At 46.0% G+C, this 18,243-nt stretch overlaps 1 pseudogene; it reads right to left on the bottom strand.

Annotated features, from left to right (window-relative positions):
• Nucleotides 1–10,878: 10,878 nt before the first annotated feature.
• LOC120640333 lies at nt 10,879–17,914 on the bottom strand (annotated as a pseudogene).
• Between the last annotated feature and the right edge of the window lie 329 nt (nt 17,915–18,243).

The following is an 18,243-nucleotide window of genomic DNA, read 5'->3' as shown; positions in this document are numbered from 1 at the left end:
CTTGTGCTCCCGCAGGCGCTGAAGCACAATGCGGAGATGCTCTGCATGCTCCTCTTCATTCTTGGAAAATATAAGAATGTCGTCGATGAAAACCATGACGAACTTATCGAGCTCGGGCATGAACACCGAGTTCATGAGGTACATAAAATGAGCAGGGGCATTCGTTAATCCGAAAGACATGACCAGATATTCAAAAAGTCCGTATCTGGTGGAAAAAGCCGTCTTAGGAATATCCTCAGCTCTAATCTTTATCTGATAATAGCTAGAGCGAAGATCAATCTTGGAAAACACCTTGGCCCCGAATAGCTGATCAAACAGAATATCAATCCGGGGAAGGGGATATTTATTTTTGATTGTGACGGCATTCAGAAGTCTATAATCCACACACAGCCTGAGGCTTTCATCTTTCTTTTTCACAAAGAGTGCAGGACAGCCCCAAGGTGACTTGCTAGGACGGATATAGCCCTTATCAAGCAATTTCTGTAATTGTTTCTTTAACTCCGCCAGCTCATTGGGTGGCATCCGGTAAGGCCTCCTAGAAATCGGTGCCGTACCCGGTTGCAATTCAATGGTAAACTCCACGTCACGATCAGGCGGCATTCCAGGCAAATCATCCGGAAAGACGTCCGGATATTCACACACCACTGGTATGTCCTCTAGCTTCTTGCCCTCGGTGTGAGGCACTGCAGGAGTCAAAGACGCTGGATCCCTCAAATTCAAAGTCATACTACCATGAATAGAGGAGTTGATGTGCACAGATTGTGAGGTCGTGTCCAGAGTAACTCCCTGACCCTCCATTCAGTTCATACCCAATATAATATCTATCCTTTGGGTTGGTAACATTATCAGGGCCATAGGGAAAATTTTTCCTTGCAACTGTAGGGGTACTTGCTTAACAAACTGATTGGTGATTAACTTTTCCCCAGGTGAATGAATGTGGTATGGCTTGGGCATGCTTTCGATTTTTAATCCCAGTCTAACAATACATCCCTTGCTAATAAAGGTATGAGACGCCCCTGAATCAAATAATACTGTAACGGGTTGTTCATTTACTGAGAACGTACCTGCCATCACTGGAGCTCCCTCAGGAATACCCTCGAGGGTGGTGTAGTGCACTTGTCCTGGCTTGAAGTGGGCCACTTGCTGCTTCTGACCCTGCTGGCTCGACTGCTGGCCTTGCTTGGGTGGCATTGGGCAATTCCGTGCAAAGTGACCCGGCTGCCCGCAGTTGTAGCACGGAAACAGATTGGGGCGCACCCCCGGCTGCTGTACCCAGACCTTCTGCTCATTCTGCTGAGGAGCAGGAGGCCTGACCGTCCCCTGTGGCTGAGTGTACTGAGGGGGCCTGTATCCCCACTGCTGCTGTGGCTGGTGCTGAAAGGGGGCTCGCTGTGGGCCCGACTGCACCAAGCGAAACCTCTGAGGGGCACTGCTAGAGGATCCCGCTGCCGGCGCCTTTCTCTTCTTTTCTGCCTTGTGAGCTAGGTGGGCGTCCTCCTGTATGATAGCCCCGTTGACTAGCTCACTGAAACTGTCGAACCTGACCATCGCCAAGCGATCCTGGAGCTTGGTACTGAGCCCCTGTCTGAAACAGGCCTGTTTCTTCTCATCAGTGTCCACATGGTACCCAGCATACTGTGATAGAGTGTTGAACGCTTGGGAGTACTGTAGTACACTGTTATTGCCCTGCTTCAGGGCCAAGAACTCGGTGAGGTTCCTTCTAATCACCCCCGCTGGAATGTGATGTGCCCTGAAGGCTTCCCTGAACTGTGCCCAAGTGAAACGGGTGTTCGCGGGGAACATTGCCACATGATTGTCCCACCATGTGCGTGTTGGGCCCCTAAGCTGCTGAGTGGCAAATCCTGCCTTGTCCCCATCCTGGTACGGATGCAGGGTGAACTTGGACTCTATGGTCCGGAGCCAACTGTCCGCCTCCAATGGCTCATCCGCTTTATGGAAAAGCGGTGGTTGAGTACTCAGAAATTGCTCATACCCCGGGATAGGTGGATGATGGTGTTGCTCAGGCTGCGGTGCTCTGCCCTGCGCCACAAGCTCACGGAGGAGTGCCGTCTGCTCATCGCGCCCAGTGAGCATGGCCGCAATGGCCTGGGCCAACTCAGGAGGGTTCGGTGGTTCTCCCATTCTGCATTCAATCATGACGAGGTTAGTTTTCATCACCCAGATAAATTAAGAAAAAACCGATAGCAACTAATCCTTGCTAGCTATGGCACAATGCAGAATGTAGGGCTTCAAAACAATTCTGAATGATGCTTGCAGGCGGGGCCAGGCGATCGATCGGCGCCACCAATTGGTCTGACCGAGCTGCCCTGGTCCAGCCGAAAATGGTACGGCGGACCGTCCGCAGCACATGGGCGGACCGTCCGCTTTACCAAAATTCTAGCTGACCAGACCGTCCGCGGAGAGTCTGCGGACCGTCCGCTATACGCACTGTCAACCAGATTCAGTTCCACCCGGCTCTGGTAAATTTTCCTCAATGTCCGGCGGACCGTCCGCGGATCCTAACCGGACTGTTCGCTGAACATGCCTCCAACTACGCGACAGTGCCCCCGGTCCGGCCGACGACACTTTTGCAACCTTTCGCGCCCCCTACCAACCCTATCGATCCGTACGTCATCTACAAAGGTCCTTAGGATCGTAGACTCACACCCCAATCAACTCCTACGGAAAACTCAAAAACACTACAAAAATGGCATGCATGTTCGCCCTACGCTAGAAATCCATTTTTATATTTTTAGAAAAACATGAAATTAGTCATGCCTGTACAACCTCGGTGCGTTTCGGCTCTGATACCAGCTGTGACGGAACCGCCAAATTAAGACTCAAATTAAGCGTAATGGCCGTCATTTGAACACATCGGGCTCATTAGTTTAACGGCTTAATTTGGCGATCCTTTCTCAACCCACATCCCGATCGAAATATCACTGATAGTCCCACGCGAAGGTGGGCGCAGATGGTACAAGCACGACACATATTTGAATATACAACAAATATACATAGAACTTGACCTTAAGTTTTACAAACCGAGTTTGAATAAATACATAATTCCCAAACTTTACAATACTGAAATCCTGGTTCGTCTAGAGGAAAGGGGCCTACAGCTACCAAAAGTGAGCCCTAGGGAGGTCCCTAACTAAACGTCCGGCTCCACGACCACCCATCCCTCTGCATCTCGGCGGATGAACTTGGCGCAGCAGAGACAGAAGTCTACGTCTGTATGCCCTGAAATAATATTGGCAACAAACCCTGAGTATACTAATACTCAGCAAGGCTTACCCAACCAGTGGGTATAACTTAGCTCACATATCTAGACATGCAAGGCTCTTGGCTGGTGGTTATTTTGCAGAAAAAGCAACTAAAGTAATTCCTTACTTTCATTATTTTAGCTTCAGATTCTATATAAATTAACTCTCATCTAATATTTGCAAAGACCTACTATAGCAATCATGGTGATGCAAGCAAAATAATTCGATGAGCTCAATATTTTATATAAACATACCTAACTCACATTCTACATTTTTGCTACGGTGTGACAAAGAGACCAAGGCCCTCATAACCGCGAGATACGACGAATCGATCCGATTTAACCTTGCAAGGTAGACCTAACCAACACGGCACGTAATTGCCCCGTCGGACTATACATACCAACCATTCCCATCCCCGCCTCGAACTACAGGAACCTGCCCAACGACATATGGTCAGCCGAGCTCAACGTGAGACCACCAAAAGTAAACATATGCATCCCAATTCTCCGCGACTACTCGACTCGCCCCAGGAGTTGGTTGCGGGTTCCTGTACTTTCGAAACAAGGCAGTACTCGGCTTACCGGTTTCGACTACCTCCTACTCCCGACATGCGGTTAGTACAGTTCAATCCCCGATCAGCACTGCCACATCCACTGGTCCTTAATCGACACAGACGGGGCTAAGACACCCAGGAACCCTGTCCTGCTGCCATACCTATCCATCATCCCCGCCCGGTCTCACATTTCCATATTCATTTCAAAACAATTCTCACATACTGAATTATATAAAGATAATAATGTATCTCGCGAGTAACCGGAAATTACTCGGCTCCTAACATCCTACATCTCGCGAGTGCAGGAGACCACTCGTCTTCTACCGGTAACATTAAGCTTAGTACTTCTATCGTCCTATACATGCTAGTATAACTCAAGGAATCCTATGAATCATGCAACTAGGGTTCCAAACAATTTCTGAACTTAATGCACAAGTAGTAGAAACATACATAGGTGTCATAATTTAAAATACTAGGATGTGCACCGGGGCTTGCCTTGCGCCTGCTGCTCAACACTGGGTCAGACGGGCCTTGGGCCGGGTGCTCACACCTCTCCTCTTGGGCTTGCGTCGTCTGCTCTTGTGGTGCCGCGATCACCTCAAAGACGGCACCCTCACAAGCGGATGCTACACGTATGCATATGAAATAAATGAGTGCAGCCCAAAAATGTAACTAGTTTACTTTAATTGAAATACCCTGCGGACTGTCCGCGTCCAAGTGGCGGACTGTCCGCCGTACTATCCTACCAACCCGACAGAGGCAACAACGTCTCTGGAACTCTTTCCCATTCTACCTGCGGACTGTCCGGCCACCCCTGGCGGACCGTCCGCAGTTCAAGTACTCAATCTACCAGAGGCGAAACCATCTCTGGACCATTTCCTAGACTCTACTGCGGACTGTCCGCGCCCAAGTGGCAGACCGTCCGCAGTTCACCCCTGCGAACCTCCAGAGACGACATCGTCTCTGGAACAAATTCAAGCCTCAACGGCGGACCGTCCGCTCCCCTATAGCGGACTGTCCGCAGTAAATCCTGCAAAAACAACCAGAGGCAACATCGTCTCTGGACAAAAACTAACCTGACCGGCGGACCGTACGCGCCTCCCAGGCGGACCGTCCGCGATACCTAATTTCTAACCCTCGCCCCAGGCGGCAGCAAGGGCGGCGACGACAGCGGCGGCCGTACTCCTGCGCCGGCGACGCGCCATGGAAGGGGAAAAAGGCTGTGAAGCATAAGGAACTCACCACGAATCCATTCCCGCGGTCGGTTCGAGTGGAGGGCGACCGGAGAGGCGGATCGGCGGTGGAACTGAGCTTCAACACCTCCAATGGCGTCCGGCGGTGGTGGGAAGGATTCCGGCCGTGAGGAGCCGGTCTGGAGGTTTGGGAAAGTGGAGGAGGGGCTAGGGAAGGTACTCACGCAAGGAATCGAGTTAGGATGGCCGGTGGAGGGAGATCGAGGGGAGGGGGCGACGTCGAGGCGAGCGGTCTAGCTTTGCTCGGTTCTGGACGAAATGAGAAGGAAGAGAGAACTGACCAGCGGGTCCCACACCCGTCCAGATAAATATCTGGCGATGCCTCGCGGACTGTCCGCCAGCCTCGAGCGGACTGTCCGCGAGTCAGGTGTTACAATTTTTTGTGGGAAAAAAAGGGTGTGATGTGGAGCGGGGTGACACTGCGGAGTGAGTGGGGGGACGTCTATTCCTAGCGCCTCGCTGCTCTGCTGTCCCAGAAGGACGGCAGCTGGCGTCCCACCACTGCTGCTTTCTTACATCTCACATACATCAAAGGAACAAAATCGTAGATTACTATTAGCAAATCCTCATGCAGATAAACATGTCTTATAAACTATATGTTCAAATCAAATTTGGATTGCCTTATCATGTTTCTCACGATGAGATCTTTAAAGTAAGACCACGCTTAAATCCCACAGTAAGAAATACAGTGGTGCAAAAAAATTTGATTTGAACAATCAATTTTGAATTACAAACTTTTCTTAGTTTATATTAGAAACGTATTTGCACAAGAATCTACAAGACGTCAGCACTTTTTTATTGGACAGCGCTGGCTGCCGTGGAATAGAAAAGGAAGAAAGAAGAAATGGGCCAATGAAAAAAAAGAAGCTGGTATAACTCGCGCGATAAATAGAATTGCCGGAGTGAGTGCATGTGCCGCTCATTTCGCTACGATCTGTGTTTTCCCACTAACCTGAAACGCTTGCTCTTTACACTTGGGATGGTGCGATCCCTGTCTCCAAAAAAGCATCATATTTTGCTTTGTTGAACCTAAAATCGCACAAGGAAAAAGGAACCGTCGTACACACCACCACTAACTAACCATAGTCCATAGTGTTTATAGATTATTTATTGTTATTAAATCCGTACGGTTCGCGCGAACTCATCACGTCGCCTGCGGCAGATGGGTCGACGACGAGCAGCAGAACGAAGGCTGATTGAGTTTCTGAAGACTGCCAGCTCGCAACGCATCGCAAATACTCGAAGCGTTGCCCCTGCAGTCTGCAGTTCGATCGATTCGCTTTACGGGACCGGAGATCGCATCTCGACCACGCCGCGCGCTTGGGTGAAGGCTGATGCTTCTGAAAGGTGAAAGGAATCGAAACAAAAGGGCAGACAGGTTCTCTGCAGGAAGTTTCCGCTGCAGCAGGGATGCATCCTAAGCTGGCACCTGCAGCTAGAGCTAGCTATAGCTGTTTCGATTTTGTCCGTGCCGGCCCGGGGGTAGAAACGCAACGGACGCCTGGGGCGCTGCTGGGGGGTTGGGGGTGTCGTCGCCATCATCAGGCAGGCTCGATCGCCACGCTCCGAAAGCAACCCCTCGATCGGCGCGGCCGCGGCGCCCCCGTCCAAACACCCCCAGCTGCTGCGACTGCGACTGCGACTGCGTTGCCGCCGACGAGCGACGACGTGGTGGCGCTTGCATCGCTTCCCCGGCCTGCCTCTCCCTCCTCTGCTGCGCTCCCAGGTGCGTGCGCGCCGTGCCAACGTACGGTGCCGTGGCCGTGCATCCGGTACAACTACAAGCAAGGCAAGCAAGCATTGCTTATTGTGTATAATAATCAACATATTATTAGTTTATATATATGCACTACCGTTATGATGAGTGGTTGCATTATTTGATACTTATATTAATAATATATAATAAAATGATGATGCACATGAGAAAATGAAGCATTTTCTTAAAAATTTGATAAGGAGTGCAGCATGAGTGTTAAATAAATCAATATTATATTGTCTTGAGAGCTAGCTGTGTTGCGATGTAAATAAATCAGTATGCGTGCACTTACAATATTGTCACCAGCTTCATTTTGTGATTTAATGGTGCAAGTAGCAATAGAAATGTGGACGCCAGAAACATTCCAATAGCTCTGAAGACACTATTGATTTATCATACTGAACTCCTTACCAATTTTTTTTTTAATAACGCTTCACATGGTGATAGCGCACTTAGGAGATTCTGCACTATGAGTATCCCACGCGCATCATTTTAAATTAGTAATGCCATTATATTATTAACAAGTTATCAAACAATGCAACCACTCAGATCCATAGTTGCATAATTAAACTAATAGATTGATTAGTACATAATAAGGAATTCAATATTTGCATGGTGTAGAGACTGAACAGAAAGAGAATAGGCTGTGCAAATACTTTAACTGACAAGAGATAGAAAGACTGAGGACGCTATAAAAAAAAACAATGCTATAGACTGATAACCCTCTAATCTATTCAGGAATAACCTTGCGAGAAATTGTCTAAACCATTATTCAACTCATGTATTTCGGTATTCTTGTACCGGTCGATGATGCACCATCAATGGACTTTTAACATGAGCTAAGAAGAATGCTACCATGCTTACAATTTATTTGCATGTGTTTGCCATATCTCCAAGTGGAATACACAACCATCCATTTTCTCGTTCCCACGAGATGGTGAATTGATACCTAGACATGTAAATTTAAAACCAAACCAAGCGTCTGATCGACCAGAGAGTTCCAAGTGCACGGAGCCGGAGTGCTGCGCAGTCCTCACCGTCTGAGGAAAGCCATTCTCACCGTGCCGCTGAGGGGATCCTGACCTCGCCGTGCGGGGGCAGCAGGCCGTCCTCACTGTGTCGCCGATCGATGACCTGCAAGTTGTTGTCACCACGCCGTGCTGCTCGAGGGGATCCTCGCCTCGCCGTCAGGTTGCAGTGGGTCGTCCTCACCGTTGCGGTTGCGCCGAGGACCTGCTGGGTTCGTCACTGATAATTACTAACTAACAAGCACGACGATGACAAGCTGCAGAACCTCTCCTCGCATCTGAATGTCGGATTGGCGTGTGCTTGAGGTATGTATCTGATGATGCGATCGAGTGCGTACGTAGAGGGAGGGAGCTGAGGAAAGTGAGAGCCTCGCGAATCGACCGCACTTTGCTGCCGCCGTTTAACTGCCCCCGTACCTAGATCATCTCGATCATCACGTACCTAAAGAAAAGGACGCGCGCAAATTAAAAGGGAAATAGGACCTGGGCGTAAGGCCAGTCTTAATAGGGGTTTTATGACATTAAATATCATCACTTTTGCTAACATGGTAAGGAGAGAGAAGAATGGAGTTTTATGGGATATGAGGAGATTTTTATCATCATGAAATTCATCTGGTACAGTTACTTAGTTTCCAGTCTAGATAACTGTGCCCATAAAACTCCCACCGAGACTGTCCTAATGCGACTAGGGTGGCGATCCACGAACAGCCCGATGGTAATGGCGCGCTTGTCCCATGGATGGATGCGAGCGAGAGCAATGTTTTTTTCTGTTTTTTTGAGGGGGTTTTATTTTCTGATGATCAATCCTGATGGCTGCGTACGTTCCTTGGGAAGAAAAAGGAGGACCTCGCAAAGACCGTGGAGAATTAGGCAAGTTATTTTTTTAAGAAAAATTGGCAATTATTTTGTAGTGTACGTCACGTGGGCTACAAGTGGGCCGTTCTCGTACCTCCATGCAGCAAGATGAAAAGGGTCCGATGGGCCGAATCCATCCAGCCTCCTGCACACGGCCAGGACGACACGTGCCCATCTCGCCAATCCTATTCATCTTCCACGAGGTTTTCTCTTCTCCACCTTTCAGTATTTGAGATTCATGCAAACAGCTAATGCACCTCAACCCCGCCTCTCCTCGAGCTTTTCTCTCCACACCGCGTCGCCGCCATGGCCGCCCTCGCCATGCGCCCGCGGCTCCCGCTGCCCCCGCGCCGCCTGCTTAGCGCTGCAGCCTCCTGCCGCCGCCGCTTGCTGCTACCTGATGCGCCCTGCCGCCGCCTGCTGCTGCAGCCCCATGCCACCGCTTGCTGCGCGCTGTCGCGGCGGGCCGTCGCGTGCTGATGCGTGCCGCGCATGGCCGTTGCCTGCTGCATCGCAGCGCACCGCCCGCTGCTGCGCAGCCATGTGCGCGCCGCCGCTGGCCGGAGAAGAAGTCTTTCTAGTCACAGTTCAACATTTAGAATTTAATATTTCAACATTTTATACTTTCCATTTCAACATTTCATTTGTACAGTTTCAACATTTTTATTGCCAAATGTCAAACTGATTCAATAAAATATTGAATTAATCATATCAAAATATTGAACATGATTGCAGAATTTTACACAAGATAATTGGGCTAAATGAGCTTTAAAGATAAATGACTTATCTATTTTCCACAAGATAGATAGGAGCTCCCGCCCATCTCTGTCCTCCACCGCCCACGCACGGTGGTAGCCCTCGGCCGGGACGTCCGGCAGCGGCGCCGCATCAAGTTTCTATCCTTCCTGGACTGGAATCGGAATCATTACGCTCCGAGGCCTTAGCCAGTGAGCAACCAGCAGACAAACAAAAAAGAGTAAATTGCACCCACCATACAACAATTGTCATGTGGGTGTAAATTGGTCCAACAACTTATAAAATGCTCAATCTAGTGCAATAACTTGACAGCTGGGTGCAGATCGGTCCAACAACTTATAAAATGCCCGATTCAATGCAATAACTTGGCAAATTGGTGCATTCACAGTCCAAACATTACACGGCAATTTAACTAATGCAAGGTCTCAATAAAGAATATATTCATGTTATGACAAATTATTAAGTATTATTTGACCATTAATTTTTGTGATGCGCCTGTGTGGCAATGTATTTGGCCAAGATAAGAACCCTCAGTGTTTAGAAATTAATGTTATGTCTTTATATTAATTATTTTTGTACAGTGATTTAATTTTAATTAAAACTATTTAATTTGACATTCAATATTTAATTTGTACAGTGATTCTATATGTTTGATTATATATGCACTGTTAAGCTAAAAAGTCAATATGTTGATACAAACTATTGATACCTTTTAGGAGCTTCGTACATATATTTTTAAAGCCTTCTATATTCATTAGAAAGAAAAATGAGCTAAGTAAAGTAATAAACAGAAACAAACATGAGCATTGTTGAATACATGAGCAAAAGCGCAGAAGAAACCTAAGGTTTCATGGTCTCTCTTATCGACTTCAGTGTTTCAGTTATGCTAATGGTGTAATTCTAAAATTTGATTGAATTTGAACTAATAAAAGATTATACATAGTTGAAAAGCAACAACCGGATCACCATCAGTAATTTTCATTTATGAAATTTAAGAATTATTAACGTTCATCTACTGTGCTTCATTAATATGTTGCTATTGTAATGGTGGTTAAATAATATATTATTTTTAATAAAACCATAATTAATTTATTATGAGAATAAAATTATTAGCAGGATATGAAAATCTATGGTCAAGACGTGAATATACTGTTTATTGTGACCTTATGTTAGCAAATACATTATCGTGTAACGTTTGGACTGTGCGTGCACCAATTTACCAAGTTATTGCACTAAATTAAGCATCTTCTAAATTGTTGGATCAATCTGCACCCAGCTGTCAAGTAATTGTACTAAATTGAGCACTTTACAAGTTGTTGGACTAATTTGTACCCACCTGCCAAGTTGTTGTATGGCGGGTGCAATTTACTCAACAAAAAACTCACCAAACATGAGATGGGTTGTCACTTTATCCCTACCCACAAAACTGGGTCATAGCCGAGTAGCCGACCCAGCCCACCAGGCCCCCGAACCAAATACACATCTACAATACATGGACTTAAATAAGACTGAGAATACACGAACCCAATACTTTTATTTCACTTAAACATTTAGTCATCCTCCTCATATTAATAGTACTTTCTCTCCATCTATGTAGGAATATTTGTCAACATCCACCTCATCCTCCTCATCCTCGTAGTTAGTAAGGCGCCAACATGGCATGGGCACAGGCCACCTGAAATAATAGTTCAATGGATATGCATCAGTGAAACTGTTCCCAACCATGAACGAATTAGTTAGATCAGGATACCGACCTGTTCAACCTAGCCGAGTTATCCTTGTCAATCTTCCAGAATGGAGCACCAGAGGGACCAGCCTCACTATAAAGCATAACATTTAATAATACTTCATTCAACACGCATCAGCAAACTTATATGATATGCACTTACCTTTTCTCCTCAAATGATTTTAAAATCTTGCAAATGTCGTACCATGACAGGAAAGGTGTTCCGATTTCCTTATCGTAGAAGTTCATGCCAAGAACATCCCCATCCATGGTAACAAGGGGGCCTCCAATCCCAACCTAGCAAGATGACATGACACATCGCACTCTTATTTTACCGTTTCTAACATTCATGCACTACAATGTAACTTATTCTCAACTTTTTACGGAGTATAAAGTTAATTTCTTGATACACTCACAGACTACAACGTCATCTCGTTAGCAAGGACGTGTAGCTAGTAGGAGCACATCACAAACGGAGAACTAGTTCTTATTAGGACATTACAGTAAAAGCAAGGGTCCCGCAAAGACAAAATACAAGACCCAGCAAGTGCAAATAGCAAAGGCTACTATTGGCCCTGTTTGGTTTCCTAGAATGCTAGGAAACCAACACTTTGATTACTAATTACGATGTCAAACAAAGAAATTTTTAAAACCAACTCCAAACCCCTGCGCTAGGAACCCTGACAAATTATATTCATGCAGCAAGACTGTGAACGGGCACTCGTACCATGCAAGTGGTATCAAACAAGGGAGATAATGCATTCTGGGAGAAAGTGAAACAATTGATTAATTAAATGACGCCATACAATAAATTTGTTGTTTTTGGCAGAGGTCTGGGAGTGTGGGTTGATTATTTTCCAAAAAACAGTAGGCTCCCTATATAAAGCTTATTTAGAGAGGCCTCTCCAAATAGATTTTCTGATTAAAAAAACACAGGATTACCTTTTTGATTTTGCACGAGGAACATATGAGGACGCCGCAATCAAGAGTGCCTGTCCAGGAAACCAGCTTCCCGCTCACAGCCATTAATGCACCTGCTTTGAAGCAACGCCCTATAGCTGCTACTTCGTAACACATGTTCAAGGAAAGTCGAGCCTTTGCTGGACGAAGATCACGATGATTCTGGACACTGACTAGAGCAACATGATTCCTTGCTTGGAAGCAACACTTCAATCTGAAAGTGAAGTAATGATGAGTTAAGCAGCACCTTAAAAGAACAAGCAATTGCAGAATAATGAGCACCAACCCTCAAGTTTTCGACAATCTTGTTCTCATCACCAGAATTTCTAATCAAGCTTGCCGATGTCAAAATAATTGTAGATCCATTCCATCCAATAAAAAAACCCATGCATGCAAAAAACCTTCTTTCTCCTACACCAGATCCTGGTTATCAGCTAGTTGTGATAAAAAAAGAGAGATAAAATAGAATGGCAATTATAAAATCACCATTGAATGAAGCCAGCGCAACAACATTGCGACCTATGCTAGAAGCTGCTCTTGCACTGAGTCTCCTCCAGGCACCTTTACCACATACATCACCAAATGTCTCCTCAAAAGTATTGACCAAAATCATGCCAGCTGAGAAATATACATTTTAGAATAGTTATTAGCGGTACAGGAGAGCTATAAAATGTCAGCAAATTCAGAAACGCCGACTCACCACCCATCATGGTTGATGGTAACTTAGGGTAACCCATGGAGTCCAGATCTAAGTGTTCCTGGCTGAGAAGATCTGTTTGTGCTGGTGCAACAATGTCAAATGATCAGTACCGGCATATACAGAATTACTGATACTAAGTACGGCAAGTAAATTCAGAATTATCTGTATGCACATAATGATCAACAGGTGATGTTAGTCATATTATGATGAGAGCCTGAGCATACCCACTTACACAGAATGTAGTGCACATGCGTTACTAAGCACAAGCAATATAAGTACTAGTGAAAGAGCAAAACTAATTGATATAAAAATGTAAAAGTAAATTTTCACAGCTTCTAAATAGATGTCAATTAGAAAGCTGCAACAATTTGCACGATATATACCATGATGTTACAAAGTCACAAGGACTGGTTATATTCTCACCTTCTGGATAGCTGTTAGTTTTACCACCTGCATGTGCTCCAAACCTGCAGAGGAACATAAAAGTTACTACTAACCGCCTTGCCATTCAGTTTTGCTGAACAGAAAAATGTTTCTATTGCTGATGTTTGGGATGGAGGAGTTCTTAAGATCTCCTTTAGGAGAAGAGTGAGTCCAAGATTAAAGGACATGTGGATAGACTTGGTGAATATAGTGGAGAACATGTGTTCTCAAATGACGTACTGTGATGCTATCATTTGGTCTTTTGACTCTGGTGGGAAGTTCTCGGTTAATTCTATGTATAAGACCATTAGTTTTAGAGGTATCCAGCCAGTGCACACCCCCTCTGTGTGGAACATTACTGTCCCACCAAGAATTCATATCTTCTTGTGGCTACTGGCCAACAATAAAACCTTGACTAGATCTAACTTGGCTAAAAGAAGGGAGGTAGAGGATGTCAGCTGTTTGTTTTGCTTGGAGCAGGAATCTGTGAACCACTTATTCTTTTCTTGTTGTGTGGCCGAAACTAGGGAGTTACATTGCAGAGATTTTCAATAAAGATATAGGATGTGATTTTGAATCTGTTGGGTAGAGGATGTCAGCTGTTTAATTTGTTTTGCTTGGAGCAGGAATCTATTAGCCACTTATTCTTTTCTTGTTGTGTGGCCACTACTAGAAGTTACCTTGCAGAGATTTTCAATAAAGATATAGGATGTGATTTTGAATCTGCGGCCTGTGGTGGGTTAGTAACAACAGAAACAACGTCATGAACATGTGTGGTGTTGCGTTAATGTAGTGTTTGTGGAATTTAATGGTATGCGTTTTCAGGGCAAGAGATGGATGGGCATTAGGCTATTGAAGAACTGGCAGGTTCTGTGCAAGCTAAGGATGTTCACTTATCAGAGCTGAACAGCTTGCTGGAGCAACTATAAAGGAGGACAGGGCTCAGCGACAGCTAAGGCTTCCGTTCGAGCAGTTGGGACATACTGCATCAACATCCCAGGTGCTGGCGCCGTCAGGTTTGGATCCATTGGCTGGGGAGGGCTCCATAGCAGCCAGACCAACATGCTCACTGGGCACTTTGGATGCCAGGCGAACAAGTAGTGTGATTGCCCATGTGCTGGACGGTAGAGAGTAGAGATGTGAGTCTGTGATTTCAGAAGATGTTGCTCTTGTGAGCAGTTCCCGTACGTGTGAGCGTGGATGTAATGAAAGACTATGCTTTGTTTCCTTGAAATAAAGCGGGGAGATCTGGTTTCTAAAAAAAAGTTACTACTAACCAAAAAATAAAATGGATCAAGCCAATGTGTACTGCTTGTGGATTAACACAAAATGGTTCCAAAACCAACATAATGTAGAATCATAGGATAGGAACAAGATAGAGAAAGTAGGACCTGAAGTTATATGGGTATAATAAATGTTTCATGAAAACACGACCTTATGCCTTCTAATGTGCACAATAAGACAACATATACAGCTCTAACAATGGCACAAGAAATATCACAAATCTAGTACAGGTAGGGATGAAAGCGGTCGGGAACGGTCGGGAAAATATCCTAATTATTTTCGTTTTCATATTTTTATGCGGGAACGGGTACAGAAACGGGAGAGCTCGATCGGGAAATCGAAATCGAAACAATTCGATCGGAATCATGTCAATAACGGTCGGGAAACGGTACTTAAAAGTGGGAACATCAACACATGTAACCACTTCAAACGTTCAACTCAACACAATAGATTCAACCATGCATACATAATACATAAGAAAATAAAACTATAGTCCATAGATAAGTAAACATGTCACCATAACCGACAATAGAAGTCCACACTCTCATACTATCATACAAGTAACAAGACGTGCACACTCATACAAATATCAAGTCCACTATCCACCGAGACACACTGGACACACCATTTAACTTGAACATCCCAAGCGCTAGGGGCAGGCTGCAGGGAAGCAAACAGTCAGGGCCTCCTCGGCGGCGACGCGCTTGGCGAGGAGCTGAGTTGCTGGTCACCACTCACAGATCCAGGGCGCGACGACAGATGATCTGTCTCTTGGCAGAGGAGTGAGCCTGGACCCTGGAGGAGGGGTGCTGCCGACCTGCCGTGCTGGTGCGGCTACTACGGCGGGAGGGAGGCACGCGGGGGCGGGCAGCAGTGCGCCGGCGCGGCAGCGCGGGCGCGAGTGAGGGAGGCGCGCCGGCCCCGCGGGGCGGCCTAACAGGAGGGAGGGGCGCCGGGGCGGGCTGCAGCTCGCCGGCGCTGCGGCACGGCCGGACGGCGGACGGGATCGATGTAGTGCGGCCAGGGCCAGGGAGGGGAAGGATTGATGCCTTTGTCTGATGCCTCGATGGGGTGCGGCGGCTGCCTGCCTGCCTGGGAGGTGGGAGCGGACTGGGGAGTTTGCTAGGGTTTGGACTTTGGAGCGCTACGCGAGTGGCCTCTGGGCCTTGGGCCGTGGGGTGCAATGGCGCTTGGGGCATGGGTGCTGGATGGGCTACTGCTAATTCGGGAAAACATACGGGGAAAACCGGATTAAAAACGGGATCCGCGAATTCGGTCAGGAAAAGCCCCCAACCGATTTCGATCCCGATTTCGCCGAATTTTACTGAATTTTTTCCTGTTTCTGTTTTTCCCGAAAATGCGGTATTCGATCGGTAAAAATAAGATACGGTGTCGGTCGGTACGGGATTTTCCCGTTCCCGCTTTCATCCCTAAGTACAGGGCAACTGTGATACACTGAGGACAGCAAATATTTTGGTTGAGGTGTCAAAGAAACAAGTTAATATTCCGCTCAGATGCCAAACAAGATAAGTAAACGAGAAACGAATGATCCAGATTATCACATACATATATGCTCATGTAAGGGAAGTTTAAGTGAGGTAGAATGTTGCAGTTGAACTAATGCAATTAGACATACCCATAAAACTTTGTACGTGCAAGACCAAATTTCTTCTCCCAGGATGTCCAGTACCACTCCAGACGCTTGCAAATTGTGCTCCATGGTAGGAAAACGGCTCTTCCCGTAACCAAAAAAAGGTTCATGCCAACAAATTCCCCATCACAAGAAAAAACAGATCCACCTTCCCAAGCCTAATAACACAATAGAGGTGACAGGCAACGAGGGTTACATTTCAACAAAATGTAAATATTGTATGAACAAGAACTGAATATAAAATAAAATTCTTTGTTACTGCCTACTACATGCTACATTAAAGGAAATGGAATAAAACCTCTGAGATTTTACTGTCAAGATCTTTATCATCCAGTGATACCCTTGTTTCACCACCCAACTCCAAATTCATGGCCATTAGATCACCAGAGACATCACGCCCAACCAAATATGCCTCACCATGGGGAGATTCCAGCACACGGTCGAAAATTCCAACATAAACATCGAGGAAGCTTTCGACGTTGACAACAGCAAAGTTACGATCTAAATCATGTTCATCTAAATAACCCATATACACTTTCTTGCCTTCGTGGCACACTTCAATCTACAAAACAATAAATAATAATGCAACAAATGGTCACATAGTAATCAGAAGCAAACAAACTATAAAAAGAATGAATGTCAGCGCCGACCCTTAAGTCGAAGCAATGTCTGTTTGCTTCACCATCAAGAGCTTTAACCAAACTTGCTGAAGTCAGAAACCTTGTAAGGTTCACCTGGCGTGCTATAGCTATGCCAGAGCATGAAAACAAAGTTATATATCCTACAGAAGGTTGCAACTCGAATCATTTAAGTGGTAGTGTTTCAATAAGTACATTTGTTGCAAAAATAAAAGACTACAATAGTATTATAATTACCGTTGCATACAGAAATTGAGACAACTGATTTGACCCGATCAAACAGCTTAGTGAAAACATCTTTATTACAGTCCTCATCAAGCAAGCGACCTTTAGTTGAATAAAAGATTAAATATTAAGGCAAATCTGATAAACCGTGAAAATGTGGGCCGGGAAAACAAAGGAAGGACTAGCAGACCTGAGATCGACTCTTTCTCGCAAGCTCTTTTCTTATGAAAAGTTTTAGTGAGATGTCCACCTCTCCTCTTGACTTTCCCCATCGCTTTCAAGGCTGAAGCAAGCAAAGCAACCAACCAATCAAATCAAGAAGCCATACATGCAGCCGCACAAATGAACATCACCTTTCTCAATTTAAAGATTTCCCCGTCTGCCTATAAGAGTCCATGCAAACATGTAGGGAGATTTCGTAACAGAAAAGTAAAGGGGAACCATATAACCTAGTCAGAAACAAGGCAAGGCTAGCTCTTTTGTGCTGCACTGAAATAAATTATTGACAATTCAAAAGGAATACTATCGAACTAATATGAAACTGTACATAAATTCTCTGACCGGATTTCTAGACAGAAGCTTGTACACTTGAACATCAATATTGTACCACTACCACCCAATCAAGAGGATCATGTTGAAACAAGTCGATCCACTAATTAAAGCCCAAGTTACAATCAGATGGACGCATCCAATCGGCTATATATACTTACCTGGAACAAACACCACTACACCCCGTTTGCCACAATTCGTGGGGGCAGAGAGGTAGGATTTGGGCGTGTTCCCCTCTGCTGCCGAAAGAAAAAGAAAGAATCCGTCGCTCGCCGGCAGGGTGGTGGGAGGGAAGGAGGGAGAGCGTGTGCGCTTATGGCGGCGGGGGCAAGGAACTGAAAAAAAAATAACCACGGCTCGTCGTCTCTTTGTCCGCGTGGGCCAAAAGTGACAGATGGGCCGAATTCTCCGCAATGTGCTATACCACACGTATCTCGCCTACGCTGGTGCCCCCCCCCCCCCCCCCCCCCCCCACCGCCACCACAGACACAGTTTTGCTTTGATCGATGGTGCTTCTACACTGCTACTAGGCCATGTGATGAGCTCAATGTGCCCGTTGCGGCCTGATATCTGACGAACAGTGTAGTGTGATGCTGCCGACTGTCAGGCAGGGGCATCCCGAC

This window comes from Panicum virgatum, chromosome 7K (assembly GCF_016808335.1).
Source record: "Panicum virgatum strain AP13 chromosome 7K, P.virgatum_v5, whole genome shotgun sequence".
Lineage (NCBI taxonomy): Eukaryota > Viridiplantae > Streptophyta > Magnoliopsida > Poales > Poaceae > Panicum > Panicum virgatum.
Note: the sequence above shows the minus strand (reverse complement) of the source record. Positions and strands in the feature narration are given on the sequence as shown.